Raw genomic sequence first — 21,577 nt, forward strand, 5'->3', positions numbered from 1 at the left:
CCTTATAACCTCAATTTTGACCAAAGACAGAAGGTACTTATTTCTGTTTCTAACAAAGGTAATATAATTTATGGCGCCATTTAAGCAGTGCGATCTTCTAAACACTGAAGTCAATGGATTTAGAAGCGTATAACTCTGTTTAAAACTGCACTGTTAATTCATAAAAAGATTGAGGCCAGTTTCCTTGATATCATATAACATATGCAGGACTTGTCAAAAATCTCTTAGTGCTGAAATGAATTTGCATTAAAAAAATTCTTTTCAGAATTCTCCTTTGTCAGATATGGTGTTGAATATTCTCAGGCTATCCAATAAGTCATCAAATAATCTACATAATATTCTACAAATATTTAAAAACTGACAACGTTCTATGGGATTTAGCATTTGACCACATTCACATAGATAATGTGAAATGGAATTTAAAGGTATTTGACAACAGACAGCTTTCATATGAAATTTCATATCTGAGACATGCCAAAAATCAAATCAATCAAGAGATACCTCTAGGATTCAGTCTTTGAGATTAATCAACAATTTATTATTGGAGAATGCAAAATTTGTGGATTCGGAAAGTTTGTTGCATTATCTATACTTCTACATGTTCATTTCACTTCTTTATTTCCCATCTACTCTTCTGTTTATTCAGCTGCATCCCAGAGATGTACAGGGCCAGCCTATTCATTAGGCTCAGTAGGTGGTTGCCTAGGACACCATAGATGAAGGGGTGCCAATGAGCTCTATCACTGCCCTACCCAACTGTGCTGTGGGGTCTGCCACAGCAAGTGGCAGCCCTGGAAGGCTGACTGTGACAGACTGAACTTGAAAGCAGGTTTTCTAAGTCAGCAATCAGAGAGGAGGGAGGGAGGGAGGGAAAGAGTTAATTCTTGCTTGAAATAGAGAGCTTTAGTTACAGGCTACTCCCTGCTATCTGATTTGTCAGAACCTGGCTGAAGAGCTGATAGTTGGTTTCTGACAGGATTATTCAGAGAGTTGGTGAGTGGGACTTATAGGGAAGATCAGACGGGTTCCCCTCTGGAGTGACAAAAGAAGAAACTTTTGCCTTAACTGTAATATCACTGTCCTGAAGAAGAATTCTATTTAAGAATTCTTAGTATAACTGTCAGCAGAAACAGAAGCCTGCTTTATACAGATACCATAGAACTGGGAGTGTGTTTTGGTAAGAGTGATTGGCTAATAGGCTAGACTCCCTTTCAAGCCAAAAGAAGAAGCTTTATATCTTCTTAGGAGAAGAAGATTAATTCCTGCCCAGTTTCTAAAGGGGTTTAACTCTGAGGAGAACTCCAGGTTTGTTGTGAAGGGAAAACAGTTTAAACTAACTTCAGGAAACCTGAGCTTTCATAGGAGACTCTGTGCAAAAACATTGTTGCTGTAACTAAAGTACTAAGTAATACACCTCTCACTGCTTAGAACCAAGAATATAAGAAACTAAACTTCAAGGAAAACATTTTGCCTGTGTATACTACACTACCAACAAAAATTTACCTCATCATTTTCATTCCCTGACTACACTTATTCAATCCCTGCCTGTTAAATAAAATTGTTGTTTCCTGCAACTGCCATAGCTTTTCCACCTGCTTCTTCCTTGGGCAACTGGGTAATACTCAAATATATTGACCCCATTAATAATATCATAATGTTCTAAACAGAGTTATCCTCTACTAAGCTGATTAATTTATATGGACTTAGAAGGATGTAATTCTGCTTAGGAGGGAGCTATCAGACTGCATTATTTTATAGGGCAAGCAGATACAAAGGAGGACAAGAATCCTGTGCTTTGAACTGTTGACTCAAAAAGGAAACTGAAACAGCTGGTTACATAAGGGTGAGAGAAACAGCACTGGCTGAAATTCTTCTCCATTTATAACACTTCTGTGTATCCAGAGTAAAATAATAAGCACTGTTGTTCTAAGTGCTGTTTGAAATAGCAATGTCTGGTGTACAAGAAGGAAGAAAAGACTGCATAACTAATCAGTACTGCATAACTACCGCTGTTGTATTTGCTACTCTGTCAAAAGTGCAAGATAAAGTAATGTGGTTTCTCCATGAAAGTAACCTATTCAGATAGACAGAATGTTCATCATTTTTGGAATCAATTTGCTGATGAACTATGCATGAGAACAGTACACTTTTAAAAGACATACTGAGTTCTTGCATTTTATATACCTTTAACTGACTTCAATGTAATGTTGTGAGTTCATTCTCAAAGTTAGAACATACTATAAATACAGTGCAACTATAAACGTATTGTTCATTTAATTGCTTTCTCTTTTTAAAAAGTGTCCTTTTTGTAACAGTAATCCCCCTAAAGCCATAACCCTGGGAAACAAAGTACTCTTATCCACATAAAATAAAGGCAGCATAGCTGCTTTTTTTGTTTTATAGTACAGTAGAAAGAGAAACCCCTATCAATTTTTTGCATATTTTTGCTCCCTTTGTAGCACTTGCAATGTCACAGCAAGTACTAATAATGAATAGTTTCATGCCAAATCCTGTCTTCTTGCCAAAATCCTGCAGTTTTATTCAGGCAAAACTTCCATTGATTTCATGCTTTTAAAAATGATTTTATAAGAAGGAAGTACTGTGATCCTCAAAACACCATGCCTTATATAATTATTTTACACTCATGCAAAATAAATGTAAAATGCTGCCTAACTAGAGCTCTTTGTCTAAGGCCCTTTCATAATGCTATGCTGTTCTCAGCTTGCTGTTGTTTCACATAGATGTAAATTACTCTAAAATGTGCATAATTGTAAAAAAAAAAAGATCAGAATACATTAGTCAAGACTGGAGTAACAATTATGCCATAAAGATACAGAACAGTAGTGTTCCAGCCAAACTGGTATTTCAGCTGAAGTATTTTATCTAATGTACTTTAGCCCTTTTAATAAGATCTGGTTCACACACACAAGGGAGAAAGATAGTGGTAAGGCTGCAGAACCCTGAAGAGGTAGAATGGACAACTCCACCCAGTCTATAGATAGTATAGATTTTAATTCTGAGTGTTCCTTTACATTAAATAAAACCTCAGTGGAAACAGAAATCTATTTCAGAATTCTACACCCCATCTTTGCCTGCTGTGTCAGTTTTTCATTTGCAGACAGTTATTAACATATGACAGTTTCCAAAATATAATCCTCCTGCTGAAATGGCACAGTCTATTTTACTATCTAAAGGCTGTATTAGCTCACTCCCTGTTCTCATGCATGACCCAGCCCTACAATAACATATAGAAAGAAGGTACTAGTGGCTGTAGTACCTGCTGATAAAGCAGCTACAAGCAACCCCAAGTAGGGCTGTTAACCTCTAGGCGGAGCCTGGAATTCTGGAATTCCAAACTATAGAGATCAGTTCCCCTGGAGGGAATGGCAGCTTCAGAGGGTGGACGCTATGGCATCACATCCCTACTCTCTAAACTCCACCCCCAGGTATTGCCCCCAAATCTCCAGGAATTTCCCATACGGAGTTGGCAACTCTAGCCCCAAGGATCTCTCCTCAAGCCCCTTTCTTGCTCTTTGATAAGAGGACTGTTGCCACCATTGGAGCATGCCAATGGAGTGGCATGCAGTGCCTTGTACATTATGCTGAGGGAATCAAGGAATGGAAGCTTGGACCAATTTCCTTCTTCCTTCTACAAAATGAGCGAAGTGCTTGATTATAAGGACAAGTAAGCAAAGAGAGCACCTTCATTATTATTATTATTATTATTATTATTATTATTATTATTATTATTATTATTATTATCTGAATCAAGAGGAGAAAGCTGGAAGAAGGATCTTGAAGCATAGTTACCTGTCATTGCATTGAGGATCAGCAGCCACTGCCCTCACTGAGGGGCTTCCTTCCATGTGCCACCTCTAAGATGCAAACACATGAATGGTATTAGGAATGCTTGTAGAGCGCAAAATGGGCCTGTTTTCTTTCACCTTTTGCTATCACAATTTAAGCTGTGGCTGCTGTTTCCTCATCACATAATGGGGGAGAGCCGTAGCCATGCTTCCTTTTCTGAAGATATTTAATGTCCTGGTAGATATAATATAATTATGCCTATATAATTGTTGTATTTTTAAAAATACAATATCCCAGCAGACTCTGGGTGTGGAATTAACCTCACAGGACATGCACATCTCTACTTGTTTGTCTGCATTGCTATATTTTTTTCCCCTGCAGCCATATGGGTGTGGACTCGACTATGATTCAGTGAAAAGAGATGCCATTTGTTTTATCCCTGTTGTAGCCATATGTTGGGGTGGAGAGAAAAACAGAAACTGATAACACTCTTGAGGAAACCCAGGGGCATTGCATCCTGTTTGCCATATCAAGCATTACCCATTGTGGTGCTTTCATTTTCTAAGCTCCTACTGAAAGCTAGTATTCAACTGAATAGTGGTTGCATTTGGACATCTCAGCTGAGATTGTTTTTAATTGTTTTTAATGTTGTAAACCACTTCAGGCCTTATTTGAGAGAGAGGCAGTATAAAAATCTAAAAAAATAAAAATAAAAAAATAAAAAATTGTCCTTGACAGGCACAAATATAGCTTGTATGTTGTACTCATGCTCTAACTGGGCTCTTCATTCCTTTACCACACAACGTATGACTGAAGGCTTACAACTTTGGGAATCCTTGAATCATAATTCTAGTTTGTCATGATATCTGAATAGAGGCACCTGAGCAAAGTAGAGTTAGTTCTTCCAACAAACCAGAATTCTGAATGCGAATCAAAAGGCCATTTAGAATCCCAGTTGGCATTGAGGAAACAGACTCCAGTTTATCCTGGTGCCTGCCTTTGGAGGTCACGTGGAACTGAAAGCCTTCAGTCATAGTGTGTGTGAAGTGGAAGAAGGAGCAACAGGAACATGTGAACAGGCTGTATTTATGCATACAAATAAGATATATGTGAACTCTCTAAGTAACAGTTGAGAGTGGAATCAAGGAATGGAAGTGGAATCATGGATAGGGTGACCTAATCTGTCCTCATTGTTTCACAGACCTGAAATTGTTCCTTACTCTGTATTTGCTGGCCTCATCCCTTTCTCTTTTCACAGCTGACCACTGAATGGTGCAAAAAATTGATCCTGGCTTCTAGGTTTAAGCAGTCAAGTCAACATGATGGTGGCCCAGATTTCTGCCAAGGAGAAAAAGAACTGAGCTAAAAGACAAACTGTCAGTTGGAAATCAGTGCCTGGTATAGCAATGGAAATTAAAGGATGGTGAAAACCAAATTGGATTGTGAAGAGCTGCAGGAGGATCTACCTAACTTCCTCGAGTGGGCAAGAACATGGCAAATAAAGTTCAGTGTTGGCAAGTGTGAGTGACGCACATTGAAACAAAAAAAAAATACTGACTTTAAATACATGCTGAACTGGCTGAGACCAAGATTCAAAGAGATCTTGGAGTTATAGTGGATAGCTCAATTAAAATATTGACTTGATGTACAGAGGTTGTTTTAAAAGCCAAACTCCTTGCTAGGGATTATTTGGAAATGGATTGAGAATAAAACAGCAAATATTATAATGCCCTTGTTCACAGCTATGATACAGCCTTATTTAGAATATTGTTTGCAGGGAGATTGTTGTGGGGATAATAATAACACACTTTGTAAACTGCTCTGAGTGGGCATTAAGTTGTCCTGAAGGGTGGTATATAAATCTAACATTATTATTGCAGTTGTGGTCCCTGTAGCTCAAATAGGATACTGCAGAGCTGGACAAAGTACAGAAAAGAGCCAACAAGAAAATCAAGGGGTTGGAGCACCTTTCCTATGAGGAAAGACTGAAGAATCTAGGCTGTGCAAGGCCACCTGGGCAGCCATAAGTTCTTTACTGAATGAGTAATTAAAGTGTGGAATTCACTGACCATAGATGTAGTGATGGCCATGAACCAAGACTGCTATCAGCGCATCACTGGTTAGCTTTATGTTTTCAGTTAGCACTCCCCCATGGTAAGTTCCCCCACCTGTTGCCAGGCTGAGAGTTGGGTTGCCAGCTCTGGGCTGAGAAATTCATGGAGATTTCAGGGTGGAGCCTGGGTGGCGTTTGGGAAGGGATGTGACCTCAGCAGGGTAAAATGCCATGGAGTCTACCTTCCAAAGCAGCTATTTTCTCCAGGGCAACTGATCTCTGTTGCCTAAAGATCAATTGTAATTCCAGGAGCTCTTCAGGCCCCACCTGGAGTTTGGAAACTCTACTCATTAGCATGGATGGCTTTAAAAGGAGAACAGGTCAATCAATGGTTACTAGCCAAGGTGAGTGAATGGAATCTCCATTTTCAGAGGCCTTTGAAACCCATAGACAGGAGTAAGGTTCCCAGGTGCCCATCAGTGGCAGGCAAACTCCTGGTGGTTTGCCCCCAGGCTCACCAATTGATCTCAAAGAATCAGGCCTTTGTGAAGCCCAGGAGCACTCCCACAGTCAGAGCGATGATGTCACTTCCAGGCGAGTACTGAGCCCCTGCTTTAGAGCTCCAGTGAGTACCTGCCCCCCCATCAGTTGCCTCAGAGACCTGGCAACCCAAGCTAGGTGGCATCATTAAGGGAGGGCCTTGGCCTCTCTATCCCTGTCTGTTAGCCCTCAAGAGTAACTCATTGGCTGTTCTATGAGACAGGATGCTGGACTAGATAGACCACTGGTCTGATCCAACGGGGTTCTTCCGCCCCACAGTTTCTCTACAATGTGTTTTATTTAAGATTATGAAAAATTTGCTGGTACTCAAGTAGGTAAGCCTCATTAGTCCTTCAACTGGTTCATGTTATGCCTTCCAATATAATACTAGGCCCAATTCAAATGCTAGTTTTCAACATTTACGCTTAAAATTTTTTGGTAGCAGGATACTTGAATAATCATATGCTCCAGCATGAACCTACCCATATATTTGGACTGTTCCTCATGCAAACTTTTCTCTGCCTTGGCTACCTAACTGGATTACTTGGGGAGGGGGTCCACACAAGTTATTGTTGTAGTTGTTCTGTTTCTAAGTATCCACCATCCTTCGTAAGCTCTTTCCCAAACCCGATTCACTACCATCTTTTTAGAAAGAAGACTGTCCAAGCTGCTAGCATGACATCAGTAGGGTTGCCAGGTATCCAGTTTTCCCCTGGATAGTCCAGTTTTTTTATTGGCCTGTTTGGAGGAAATGTTGATAGAATACCAGACATATCAATGTCCAGCATTTTTGTCAGTGGGGAAGGACTAGCTGGCTGCTGGCCTGCAGGAGTTGGCAGCAATACTAGGAGACCTTCCTGAAATGCGTCTACCTTGTCCTCTACCCCCTGCTTGAAGCATTCCAGGGGAAGTGGCCAGGGGGCTCACCCGGCTTCCTGCACTTCCTCCACCTTCTCCCCCCTGCTTCCCGCCTGCTCACCCAGCCACTTGCTCGCTGGGGAAATGGCCAGCTGACATGCATGGCCACTGGCGCCAGTGATGACATCACTTGCAGAAGACAGGAGCTCAAGCGTGCACATAGTGCGTGCAAAGAAAAAAAGTAAGCCGAGTGCCAGGGCCCCCATCTGGTTTCTTTTGGGAGGCCACTTGGCAGCCCTAGTCATCAGGAAAGAATAGCTGCAAGGGCCTTGCCCATCCTGGTGCCATTTTGCCACTGTTGACCATTTGCAGGTGCCATTTTTCCCAGCAATTTTTTCTGCAGACCAGGGAACTTTTTGAGGGATTTTAAAAACATTGATATCATTATTGTACTATAACATTCCATTGCCAGTTATCTATTTCAAATTTTAACAGCGCTGTTATGATGCTTTACAGAGTATACATGAAAAACAAAAAGGGTGGGATTTCCCTCCTTGTAGACAGCAGAACCCCCCCTCTGTAAAGCGGAGCATCCAGATGGTTTCAAGCCCAATGTGGGCATGACTTGTCTGGCTCCTGTTTGTTCCCCTTTACTCCAGATAAGAGAAACCTCAGGGTGGCTTCAGGTGGAGCATCCGCCTCCCCCATAACCATGAGAAGGAAGGGAAGAGGGGAGCTCCACAATCCTCCACCCCCCAGTCATTTAAAGGGATCCCCCTCCCCCATTTCTTTACTAAGCTGCATTGTAGCACTACAGCACAGATGGGAAAAAGAAAGAAAGAGACCTTTTAAAGGGAATTGCAGGCTGTGGGTGGTTTCCTATCTAATTTTCTGGTGTGACGGGTATGTGGAGGTTGTTCCTGCCTATACCATGCTGCTTGTTGGTGCCATGATGAGGATGCATTTTCACACCATCTGGAAACAGCACAAGCCACAATTTACCTCAAATGGATTGAAAAGAACCAGTGCTTTCTTTCAAGACCTCAGGAAGCTGAAAAATATCAGGCTATAAAGAACTACATTTACTATTAGAACTACATTTACTATTAGAGACAGGAGTTTCTCCATCCAAATCAAATCCAAATCAAATTTATTATTACGGACCTAGACCAGCAAAAGAATTGAAGGGATGATCAGTGTTACAGAGATAAACTAGAGAATACAGAATAAAAGATACCTCAGTAACATAATAGATTACATTGCCTTACATTGCCTTAAAATATTTAAAAAATTTAAAATGTTTGAAAATACTTAAAATTTAATTTCAGCATATCATAAAAACCAGGTACCATAAAACCATAAGACAAAACTGTCTTTAATTGGTAGTGAACGAACTCGTTCTTTATTGCCATCCAACCAAACTTAGCAACCTTTTATGTTATATCCTAGGATCTATCCAAGAGCATTTTTGAAAGTAGAAAAGCTCTATGTCTACCTGGATGGGCAGAAAAGTTTCTCCATCAGAAAATACAAATCTCCAAGATATTTGAACATGCTGAAAGGGCAATGCTTAACTGGCTTATGTACGTCTGAACACAGAGTTTATGGATTGTATTGAAAGTTCAGTTCTGACTCCAATTAATCTTGTTGTTAAGCTTCCATTGATTAGTAGAGTATTTGCTCTCTGTAGACTTAATCAAATTGCATCCAATGAGGCTATAAGGTAAGATTTTTAAAAAAGATTGTAGCCTTAAATACTTTTTCAAAAACATATTGTTTGGTTAGTACTACAGAGACATCATTGTTATGAAGAAACAAGCTGCTGGATTCTACTTAATTTGCTGAGTGACAATAACAATATTACATTGCACTGCACGATCTGGATTGCTAGACATGATGGACAAAGTTGGTTTGATTTTCAGATCTCATGTGAAATTTGAAAGACACTAATGTTGTTTGCTCAGTTTAGTTTGTAGGAACTGCATAAAGAAAATGTCATACCGGAAGAAAAAAATCAAGGAAAATAGGTCAGTTTCAAAACTCATGTTTAAATTACTGTTTGAATTTGTTGTGAGGCTCTGTGAAGACATTCTTGTAATCCACATTATTTATTTGAAGATTAGCATTTTCACATTCTCAATTATACTACAAAAACATTTTTACACAGCTTCAGAATAGATTAGATGCTGACTTTCTCATTGACAAATATAACACAACCTCCACTAATGTGCATCCTTAAGATTGCTTTTGATAAAAGAAATATGTGTCTATCAAATATTTTTTTATAAAAATGACAATTCTGTGTGTATCTTGCAGATTCAAAATTTTAAAAATTAATCTATGAGAAGAATAAAATGCATTGTTTGTATCTCTCATGAAAACACAAAGTAGCTACCCACTAACTATTAGTGGGGGGTGGGAGCGGACTTCAGTGCCAGAACTGGTTCAAATGATCATGAACTACTCCTTTCCAAACTCTGGAAAGACGACTTCTTCTATTACAATGTGGTAGAAGGAGCATGCTACTCCAAAGATAAGGGTATAAATAGATCAGGGGTTAAAATGATGAATAAATTGGTGACCCTTCTGGAGATTATACATTCATCTCCCCACAAGGAGCAAGTGTTAATTGACTATATGCTGATTTGAGATTCCTGCCTCTCCAAGGTATTAGAGTTCAAGGTAGAAGACTATGGAATAAGTGACCATCTCCCAATCTCCATTGAAATATTAATGGAGACCACATCAGACTTGAGTACTAGCCAAATTGAACCTAAAGTATTGCCATATAAATGAAGATGTCCAAAAGATCAACTGAAGCTGCTATAAAAGTACTCCACACTATTAAAGCACAAAATCTAAAAAAGGAGATTCTGATGGAACAAGATTGTCACATTGTACTAGAATCCAAGGCACTACTCATCTAACTGTTTGATTTAGTTCTACTGAACAGCAGGAATGAAAAGGGAAAATCAAATAACTTCTATCATCACACAAAGAGCTGGTTTGACAAGGACTGCAGGAAGGCCAAAAGCCAAGTTAAACAGAACTACAAACTTTTTAGCACAGTAACACAACCATCAAAAGACGTTTATTGATACGAGCCAGAAGGGAACATAAAGCTATGCTGAGAGAAAAAGCACCAGTCTATGAAATCTCTATGGGACAAGGTAATTGCATAAGAAGCATAATCTCGAACCAGATCTGGATTTTGAAATTCCAAATTCCAAAATGAAAACCTGTCAGTTGTTGCGAGATAGTTGAACTGATCAAAGCTCTGAAAATGGGGAAGTCCCCTAGACCTGGTGCATCCCCCCCTGAACTTCTGAAGATAGCCCGTGATTGGTAGGCTCAAGGGCTTTCACCTTTATTCACATTGGTAAATCTGGACGGGATTATGCCAGATACTTAGAAAACATCATTGATTACACCTATATACAAAAAAGGCGTCCTTGCACCTTATCTATTCAACCTATATTTAAATAGCTTTGTTCCAAGCTTGCAAGGCATCTCCACCCATGCTCCATATCTGGCAAATTGCCCAGTACCTACCTTGCTAGGTACTGATGACCTTGTCTTGCTCTCCAGAACTCAAGATCAGTTTAAAATGTGCTATAAAAGTATTCATCACTTATTCCAATAGTGAACTCTTAGAGATAAATGAGGATAAATCTAAAATCATGTTTACAAAGTCAACAAAAAGATTAAACAAAAGATGGAAAATTGGTGCATACAAATTGATGAACTTAAATTGAATTTAGATATCTAGGAATTGTGTTCCAGTCAAATTTATCTTGGCCCAAACATGTTCAATATCTTAAACAGAAAATCAGCTTAGCTCTGCTGGCTTTAAGGAAATTCTTCTTTAGCTGAAGTGCTCAATATGTGCCAGCACTTTTGAAGACATATAAGGCTCTTGTGATACTGTGCGTACTGTACGGTTCCCGCATCTGGTCCCTGGGCCCAATAGAACAGCTCAATAAACTTCAGCTAACCTTTCACAAAATACTTGCCTTGCCACCATATACAGCTTCTGCAGTTGTATGACTTGAACTGGGTCTCCCAAGTATTTCAACATTGATCTGGAAAGCTATAGTCAGCTTTAAGTACAGACTGCTAAATTCTGAAGATCTCTTGTTTTCACCAGATTAGCAACCCATGAGCACTGTTGGTCAAACTGGAATAGAACTGTGGATATGGAAATAAATCGACTAGATTCATGGAAGTCAAGGAATCTGAAAGAAGACGAGCATTTCTTATAGAGAAGCTTAAACAGGACTAGGACTCCCTCCAAACAGATGCTGCATGAAAATGTTCCCCATTCCATCTGGGAACTAAGTACTTGACCCAGTTTGATCCACCTCACTAATAAACTGGCAGTTCCAAAATTGAAGTGGTCATATATGATTGCATGTTGCAATGCACTGCCAACAGCCCGGATGAAGGGCTGTTTCCTTAAGATACCTTCAGATCAGTGTTTTTGTGACGGTCCGTTAGCAGAAGGGCCGGATCTAGCGCTCCCAGCGCGCGGGGCAACGCTTGCCGGTCCTTGCGCGCGTGCATGCTCCTGACGCTGCGTGATGACGTCATTTTGATGACATCATCACGCTGCGCGCCGGAGGCAGCGCGGGGAGCTGAGAAGCTGCCCGTGCCATTCGCTTCAGAAGCGAATGGCGCGGTCGGCTTTGCAGCCCCCCACGCTGTCTTTCGCCTGCCCCATGGGACAGGGGGTGACTGGCTTGCCGCGCGCCCTCTGTCCTGCAGAGCAAGCAAAAGGCAGTGCGGGGGGCTGCGAGGCTGCCCGCGCCATGCGCCTGCCCCACGGGACAGGGGGTGGCCGGCTGCCCCCTCTCCCGCGGGGCGAGTGGCGTGGGCGGCCGTGCTGCCCTTTGCCTGCCCTGTAGTACAGGGGGTGCGCTGCAAGCCAGCCGCCCCGTCCCGCGGGGCAAGCAAAAGGCAGCGCGGGAGCCTGTGAGGCTGCCTGCGCCATGCACCTGCCCCGCGGGACAGGGGGCGGCCGGCTGCCCCGTCCTGCAGGGCAAGTGAATGGCGTGGGCGGCCGCGCTGCCCTTTTCCTGCCCTGCAGGACAGGGGGTGCGCGGCAAGGCAGCCGCCCCGTCCCGCAGGGCAAGCAAAAGGCAGCGCGGCTGCCCATGCTGCCGCCTGCATGCTCTGGGAGCTGCTTCCAGCGCCCCCTCCCTGGCGGCGCCGGGAGCAGACTACCCCCCTGCCCCCCCTCTAGATCCGGCCCTGTTTAGCAGTGGTTGATTCATTGTCCCATATCTTTTCTTACTGCCCAAAGTATGTAACAGCCAAAGAGAGCTTTCTTAGGAAATGGCTACTGCAGTACTTGACCATCCCTGACACTTCAGGATTAAGATTACTTCTGGGTAGCCTTTGTAAAAGCTGCATTGTGAATGTAGCAAAGTTTTGTTTTATTGTGATTTTTAATTATTACATTTGTTTTATAGTGTCTGGCCCATGGGCTGTTACACTTGAATGAACTTGAACTTGATAAATGTAATAAAAGTGTATTTCAAGTTGGACTGAATGTTAAAATACATTGAATTACATGTCTGATGCTATGTTCCTCTCTCAGTCAAGTCCATAGTGTCATTACTTTTATGCATCTCATAAACTTTCATATATGTATAGAGTTTACATTCCATTTGTGAGTAGCATTTCACACTTTATTTAGATTCTTTGCGTGCATGACTTACATCATTTGTTTTTTGGCAAATATTCTAGTTATCATACGCAATTATAGGTGTACTCCTATCTTATGTCTCTCTTAAGTACACCCAAAGTCTACTTCTTTGATGTGTCAAATCCACCCCAAGTTCAGCATGAGCTCTTGTACATTGCATAATCATTTTATCTCAAAGTCTGATCAACTGAACTCTGAATATTTGGCTAGAAATGACTATAATGCAACAAAGTTTCAGTGATTTCACTGAGACTAGCTATATGCTTTTAGAGTTTCAGCCTTTCAACATGATTGTGAACATGATTTCAGTGGGACTTACTTCCAAAGAAGAATGTGTAAGATTATATCCTCAGGGGAAAATCTTGTCTCTAATGAATGGTACCTCTCTAATGAATCTGCAGCTAACCTCCCATAGATTTTAATGAAAAATTTAATGACTGCAATCCTAAGCATGCTTATCTGAAAGTTTATGATGGAATATCTGGTGTTAACTGTATTTAACAGGTAGAAAATCCCAGAAGAGAGGACATGTTAAGGCTGCACCCGATGACCAGTATTATCTATGTGAGCCATTCACACTGAACTCGATGGGGCTTACATGCACAGTGATCATGCTGCCCGTTGTCTTTTTTGGGGAGCGGGAGAGCGCTGTTTGTTTTTTTCTGTGCACAATTAGGAGGAAGCTAGAAAAGGAAAGAAAGAACAGAGGAAAATCTGTTGCTGGATGGCAGATACCCATAGAGAGCGACACATACACACATTAGAAGTGGGTGCAGAGCGCCCCCCCGAAGCCCCAGTCCTTAGCCCCCACCAGCCTCTTTCTGAGTCTCATACGCTGCTTAGTCATGACAGCAACAGCTGCTGAGGCTGCGTATTCCTCTTGCAGAAACATCCAGTCCTCCCTCCCTCCCTCCCTCCCTCTTCCCGTAGCGGCAGCTGCTACTTCCTAGTCACGACCGTCCTGTCGCCGCCCCTCCTTCCTCAGCGCCAGGTAAAGGCAGCGGCCGGTGAAGAGGCCACCGCAGCCCCCCGTCGCCTTCGCAGCCCCTCGGTTGCTCTGGTGCTGCGGAGTCAACCGAGCCTGAGCGCGCAGTGGGCGGGGCTAAAGCAGGAGTCGGAGCAGGCGGTGGTGGGTGGAGTAATGGTGGCGACGACCGCCCCTCGCTCGTCCACCATGTCGCAAGGGGGGAACACCTGTCCCCATTGGTTCGTTTTCGACGAAGGCGGGGTTTCCTCCTTCCCGTGCCCCTTTCCGATTGGTCGAGGTGCGTGTCAGTGACCAAAAAAAAGGGGAAGGGGGCGAGGCTACCTCAGCAACACCTCCCTCGCCCTTGCAAGCGGGTTCGGGTGAGAGCTTAGCTGAGCAAGCTGTGAGGCAGAAGAGGCGAGAGAGCGTGAGGGAAGCGCTGGTGGAGCTGCTGCGGGCGGGCGGGCGTGCGTGCTTAACGAAGGCAGCGACGTCGAGGGACGGACGGAGCGGAGAGGATGTGAAGCGGGGTAAGGGGCTGAACGGTCCACCTGTCGCCCCCTCCCCTTGCACCTTCTCTTCAGCCGCTCCGTAACCGCCCCCTTTCAAATCCCTCCCACGTCAGCCGCCCACCGCCTGTGGACCCCGGAGGATGCCGCCTCCCTGTCTCCGTCTGCTTCACTTGGCTGTCGTTCCCATTCCCTCCCCCTCGCTTCGCCTTTTCCCACCCACCACAGGCACAAGTGACACTAGTTGAGGGGGCCGCTGCTGTTCTCCTGCACGCCGCCGTTGCCTTGCCTCTCCTCTGTGGCTTGGCGCGGGAGGGGGGGGGGAGGGTTCCTGCTGTTCTTCCAGTTCCTCCATCATCATCAATCACGGGTTTAGTCGCCAATACCCGCAGCCACAAGTGCAAGGGCCGCTCCAATCCTGCACCCATAAGAAGAGATACTAGAGGTGGCTGAGGGTGCTTTCCCAGCCGATCTCCTCGGCGCTGATATTGGCCAGGGCTTTCAGGTTAAGGCGAGAAGAGCCACCCTTCACATCCCTTTCCCCTTCCTTATCGCATATTTGAATCCTTATGGTATGTTATGCATGTGTTTTTCTCTTTTTGAAATCCCTCCCCCCCCTCCCATGAGTGGGGTATGACTAATGTTATGTAGGCAAATGGTGCCTCAGACTTGTATTCTATTTTGCTTTGCTTCGTTTGCCTGCCATGCCTTTATAATCATGGTAATTTGGGCCTGGAACGTTTGCCTCATTTTAATATATTCTGTGCCATACTTTACCTTGCATTAAGACTGGATGCTTGAAGGGTAAGGTTTTGTGCTTCTTTTCCTTGGGTCTCTTGAGGTGTGTGCTGGACAACAATATTTTTACAGATCACAAGGTGCGATAGGTTTTTTCACATCTGATAACAGCTTCTGTGTTAGAGTTTGTAAAATCTACCAGCTGGTGCTATGTTTTAAAATGATACATAATGCTTTAGGAGGAGATAGTTGAATGCAATGATAATGTCTTGGAGGTAACTAGGAGTCAAGCTCATTTCCTAATTCTTTCTCCAGGGTATGTCTTGGATTCCCTATAATACCATCAATAGACATACTTCTCTTCAGTCATGCATTTTTATTGAACATCACACAGTGATTAAGTGATGGACATTGTCAAATAATTGATAGATTTGTTGTCATCTGTTGCTCTCTTAAAGAGTAAAAGTGAAACTTCTGTTTACAGTAGACATTATTTGAAAAAAATTACTTTTATAAATGGTGTGTATACATTCATTAGTATACACTATATGCTTTAAAATGTTCTACATTTAGTAAAAGAAGCCATGACCTTCGCTAATATTCTCAATATTTTAACCCAACCATGGTTAAAATACTGTAATCTTTGAACTGAATGCAAAAAAAAGTTAAAATGACCAAACCAAACAGACAAAACCCAGAAGCCCTGTAATTACATGACAGCCCTAGTGCAAATTGAATTCAAAGGCTTGAAGTTCAGAATTGCAAGAAGAAAAGGCAGAGCTGAAATAAGACATTTAATTTTCACAATTTCTCATGTCTCATTCCATTTTCTGAGGATCTTTGAAAGCCTACGGCCTGCAGTTCCTAGTTGCATCTTTGCATTGATGGCCAATTTAGCTGCTGGTGGTTTTCTAGGCTTGGCCTCAAATAAAAGGTTTAAAGCAACATATATTTGTTCCCTATATCAAGGTATTTAGTATCTTCTAATATTGATTATAATATTTGGTAGATTCTCTTTTCCCTCTATCAGCTTTTATCTGGATGGAGTTTATCTTCTAGTTCCTTGCCATTGATGGGTGTAACAACCAATTTAATCTAACCCAAATTATAGACAAACCAGCGATATGAACTTGCTTGCTTTCTGACATTTGTATTCAGAGTCTGCTCTGTTTTCAGAAATTGGGATGTGTTATAATAATACCATGTTTCTGGAGTGCCTTCTCTATGGAAGTTTGTCTTGCTCCTATTCTATTAAATTTTAGGTTTAAACTTCTGTTCACTCATACATGTAATGAATGATAAACTTTATGGCTGCTTGGTTGTGTACTGTTTTATTGGTTTTTGTAGTTCTTTTGCTTATTAGACATTCATTAATAAAACCTTATTTTCATTCTTTGGAATCTACTTTTGAAAATCTTATACTAAAACTGGGAAATAAATATTTTGAATGAAATAATGTTCTTCCCATTTAATAGCTGAATTATCTTATAAAATGTAAACTATTTTTGATAAACCGCTGCAGAATAGTTTATCTAGCTCTTTATTTAGTGACCTCCAACTAAGGTTGCTGGATAATATAAAATGCTTTTTTACATGGTGGAAGCAAACTGCTAAATCTGTCTTCTGTATCACAGATCATACCTACCCCAAAGCTCTTAAAATGTACTTAACAAAGCAACTTCCCTGACAACAAAAACTTTTAATGGAAGTTGGAGACTAAGAAACTAGTTTTGCAGAATTCATATTTTTGTATTTCAAAAACTGTGCCATTTAAATCCAGTGGGGCTGCCTTTGAAGATGGTCAAAAATGCAACTGCAAGGGTTCTAATTGGAGCCTACTGCACTCATCATAATTATTCCAGTGCCATTATCAGTAGCACTGGTTGCTTGTTTGGTGTTGACATATGATGTGGAACAAGTATTTGAAAGACTGCCCATACCCATCTGAGCTAAAGTGTCAGTTCTTGGTATGTGAGGACTACAGTTTGTGGAATTTCTTGAGTAAGGAAGTTCACCACATCTTCTTGCTTTTGGCCAATAGAATCTGGGTTTTTTGTTTTGTTTTCAGGTTTTATCTGCTGTAGCATAGTTGTTAAGTGGTTGGGCTATGAATCAGCGCTGGTTCAAATGCCAGTATTGCCATGAGCTCAGCAGGTGGCATTGGGTAAGCTTTTCATTTCATCCCCAGCTCTCCAGCTGTATTGTGGGTATAATAATAACATTGACTTTGTTCACTGCTCTGAGTGGGGTACTAATCTGTCTAGAAGAGCAGTATATAAGCACACTGCTATTATTATTATCTCTTAACTTTCAAGGCTTCTTATACTGTATTGACCCATTAGGAATACATCATGGTTTTAGGCTTTTAAGGTATTGTTGTCTTTTTTGTTCATCTTCCTGAATGCTAGTTTATGAATTCTCCGCTTTTTGCAAATGGCTTAAGAACTTTTAACACTGACTAGCACTACTGCTTTTTTAAAATTAAAAATTGACTATAAAACATAGTGATGTGATTGTATTTTTCCACTGGACGCTATAATAATAGCATTATAAATTGGTTTTCTGCAGACTTGGTGGTTAACATTGGTCAACATGGCATATCTGAAAATGATAATATATTAAAAAAAGGATAAAAAGGTAATAATTCTAAAATCAACAATGAAACAGAGAATTTCCAGTTCTTAATTCAATTTAGATCTTTCCATCTCATGTCAGGTGCCCAGCAAAAGAGTATTGATCTGCCACTCCCACTGAAAACTTCTAGTGGATGCCAGCCTTAAACTAGAATCTTGAGCAGAGATTTATTGGTGGATCTTATGTAACAGGAGTTTTTATTGGAATTTCCTTGGATAATGGGTCCGAACCATTTAGTTTTAAAGGTCATTATCTGTATCTTCATAGATGCCCCAAAACATATTTAACCAGTGTTATTCTTGGAGCATAAGAGTAATATGTTCTTTCTTGCTTATGTCTGGTTATAGTTTGATAGCAGGGAAATCTTCAAAGTGCTTTACATTTATTATTAAATACAAAGCACCACACATGCATTATCTCCAATCCTGTACAAGGCAGTTCTTTGGGTTTCACTGCTGCTTCTTGAAGCAAGGTGGGTGTTATAGGCCCTCCTTCATTATGATGTTACACCTAAGAAATGTTCTTTCTTGGGAGGTTTGCCTGGCTTTCTTTATTGACATTGACTCAAAGATCGTTTTCCTGCTGGTTGTCCACTTTGCTGGGTTGATTTATTGGAGGGGAGCGATTGCTGCTTGTGCTGGTCTTGGTAATTAGCTTGTTTTTATTGATGTTTTAACTGAGTTCTGGTCAGTAAATTTTATTTATTGTGTGTGTACATACAATATTTTAAAAAGACTTACAACAACTATGTAAGGTAGCTCAATATTACTTCTCTATTATAGTGATGTCTAAGATAAAATTAAATCAGGGCAAAGCTGAGATTTGAACCAAGAACTCCTGACTCATAGTTTACAGTGTCATCTGAAGAACAAAGACAGTTTTCCACCAAGACAGGATTTCCTGGGGGTAAGCCCAATGAATAGACTAGCAATCTGTGTTGACCTGCTTAGGATGGCACTGTTATTGTTGGGGAATTTTGGGGTACCTGATTGTTTCTTAATATCTCCCACCTTTGCTATGCTCTGGATTAACTAAAGTATCTCTGATTAACATACACTCACACATACTCTGTGTTTATCATTTCATTGTGCTTGATTCTTCCTGTGCTTGGTCAGTATACCCTGAAGGCCAAGTTAAATGAGTTAAATAAGGCAAGCATCACAAGTCTTTTCTCCTTGAATAAAGATTCAGATGTTTTATTTCCTGTCTGTCTCTCAGCCTTGGGTATATCCTTTCCCAGACATGTCTAGAAAATACTGAAGCTTTAATAGTTCATGGTATTTGACCCAAAGCAGATATGAACTTAACCTGTCAATCCGTTATGTTTAAATATCATTAACTTAACACTTGACTGTTTATATATTCATGTAATAATTTCTTGTTCTGTAAATAAAAATTGTTTACCTGTATCCCTTCCTTTTGAAAGGTATAAAAGTGGATGCTACCAGACTCTGGTATGCACTTTGCTGTCTGCTATGTGCATCAGGTCTACTAGAAAATAAACTTTACTTCTGAGATCATCAATTTTAAAATCTTGGTTCTGACTAAGAAAGAGGGGATCCTCAACATTGGTACTCTGAGGAATTTAAAAATTTCCCCAGCAGTTATATTGTTACCTTACACCCTCCTAAAGGCCCTTGACATCAGTGGATTTATAAGGGTGTAACTCTGTTTAAGATTGCGCTGATAATCTTGTAGCCATTATACTACATTCTTTCTTTTAAAGTAATTTCTTGAATTATGCTATTTTTCAGTTTGGGGGAGTTTTTTCTTCCAATGCTCCACTTTATTGATGCAATGTAATCGTCAAGTGTTACTGAAATCATTGAAGAAAATGTGTGCAGCAGTTGTTTGTTTTTAAATTGGCATGGATTTCCATTCTTAGCAGCTTCAGCATTTCTGAATCTGAAATTTATCAATGTTTGCTGCAGTACAGCAAACAGTCTCTTAAAATGAACAATTAGGAAAATGAATGAAAACTGTCCTTTATGGGTAATAAAAGTAAATTATTTTAAATGGATTAATCTTGTAAAGGTTATTTTAATTTTGCTTAGAATTGTTTCCCCTCCCAGAAGCACTCTTATATTGAAGGATCTTAGTCCTATTTCTTTATGCTATTGAATTACTGTGAATTTGATAAGAATGAGAGAGCCAGTGTAGTGTAGAGGTTAGAGTGTTGGGCTAGGATCGGGGACACCCATGTTTGAGTCCCCACTTTGTCATGTAAATTCAGTGGGTGACTTTGGGCCAGTTGCACATTCTGTCTAATCTACCTCACAGAGCTGTTGTAAGGATGAAATGAAGGAGAAGTGAACCCCTCTGGGTCCCCATGTGGAAGAAAGAAAGGGTATAAATGAAGTAAGTAATAAAACATTAAACATTTCCTTTGTCCATTTACACTAACAAAAACATAGATTGAATTTCCATCTAGTGTTCAGCATGTAACATGTAAAAGCTGTAATCTGAAACACCTGCAAATTCTATGTATTGCGCATGTGTGTATGCTTGGAGGCTGTTTTGTATTACATTCATCACTAATGTACAATTATCATACATAGATTTATTCTATGTATTGCGCAGTGTCTGGTTTAAACTAAAGTTTCTTGTTAACTATGTATCTGTTAGATTTCTTGTTGCTAAGGCTTGCTGTAATAATGTAAATTATGGAGGCAGCTGTGTTTTCTGTTGTAGAGTTGTCAGCTCCAGGTTGGGAAATTCCTGGTGATTTTGGGGTGGAGCCTGAGGAAGACCAGGTTTGGAGAGCCTAGCAGGGATATAATGCCATAGAGTCTGCCCTCCAAAGCTGCCCTTTTCTCCAGGAGAACTTATCTCTGAAGTCTGGAGATCAGTTGTAATTCTGGGAGGTGGGCAACCCTATTATTTGGGCATTTTGTGTGATTATTGATTTTAAGAAATTGATCACTTAAAAAACTGAGTAAAACAAGTATGTATTCTGTGTCTCAGATCATAACTGAAACATAGCCTAATTCTACAAACATAGTTTGAAAAATAAGTTCTAGTGTGATCAGTGTAATTTAATATAGGAAGATTTAAGGATGCAGTAGAAGGGCCAAACTAGATTAGATGCTGAGACATCTGGGATTGGCTGTCTTGCAATACTTAAAGTGTTAAGGTAGAAAAATAGGATTCAGAAATGGATGCTAGGGAAAGGAAGGACTGCCTCCTATCATAGTGTCCATTCCACCAGCTAAGCTCCTCCTCACAAGCTCTCTTCAGTGTACCCCCATCTTCAGAAGTGATGGTGACCAGAGATTTTTTGTCAACATTATTTTTACATATCAGGCCCAGATGCTTCTGTTTACCCTGGCTTTTAGTTAAGAGACTAATTAATTAAAAATCCTTTAATAGTTGTTTTCAACTTGAGAAATTTTTAAGACCCATTTTAAGTTGTTCAGTGTGCTACTCTCGAGGTTCCCTGGACAGGGAGGTTAGCGATTTTCAAAGTACATAAATGAGCGTTCAGTTCTCCTCCCATGTCACTTTTTTGATGTAAATGGCATCTCCTTCCTCTTAAAAACTCCTGTATGTTTTCTGCATACCTTACTGGGCAGAGTGTTAGTATTCCAAACTCCACTTGACACACACAACTTCTTCCTTTGTGGTTTGTTTTGTGGCACAAGATGGGTTTTTAAAATCATTGTCATGCTGAATTCTGGAGACCTAGCTTTAGTTATGTCAGGGTTCTTAAAGTGCTTAAGGGAACATTTTTTAGAAGAAGTTTAGGGAAAGAATTAATTATGGTG

The 21,577-nt window shown here is 40.8% G+C and overlaps 1 protein-coding gene across 3 annotated transcripts in view; it reads left to right on the forward strand.

Annotated features, from left to right (window-relative positions):
• The first annotated feature begins 14,334 nt into the window (after positions 1-14,334).
• CDKL5 (cyclin dependent kinase like 5) overlaps positions 14,335-21,577 on the forward strand; it is a 123,641-nt gene continuing 116,398 nt past the window's right edge. For all 3 annotated transcript variants that reach the window (XM_054974705.1, XM_054974706.1, XM_054974707.1), the window contains exon 1: positions 14,335-14,462. The gene's annotated coding sequence lies outside the window, so the exon portion shown is untranslated. The remainder of the gene's footprint in view (positions 14,463-21,577) is intronic.

Source organism: Eublepharis macularius, chromosome 3 (assembly GCF_028583425.1).
Source record: "Eublepharis macularius isolate TG4126 chromosome 3, MPM_Emac_v1.0, whole genome shotgun sequence".
Classification (NCBI taxonomy): Eukaryota; Metazoa; Chordata; class Lepidosauria; order Squamata; family Eublepharidae; genus Eublepharis; species Eublepharis macularius.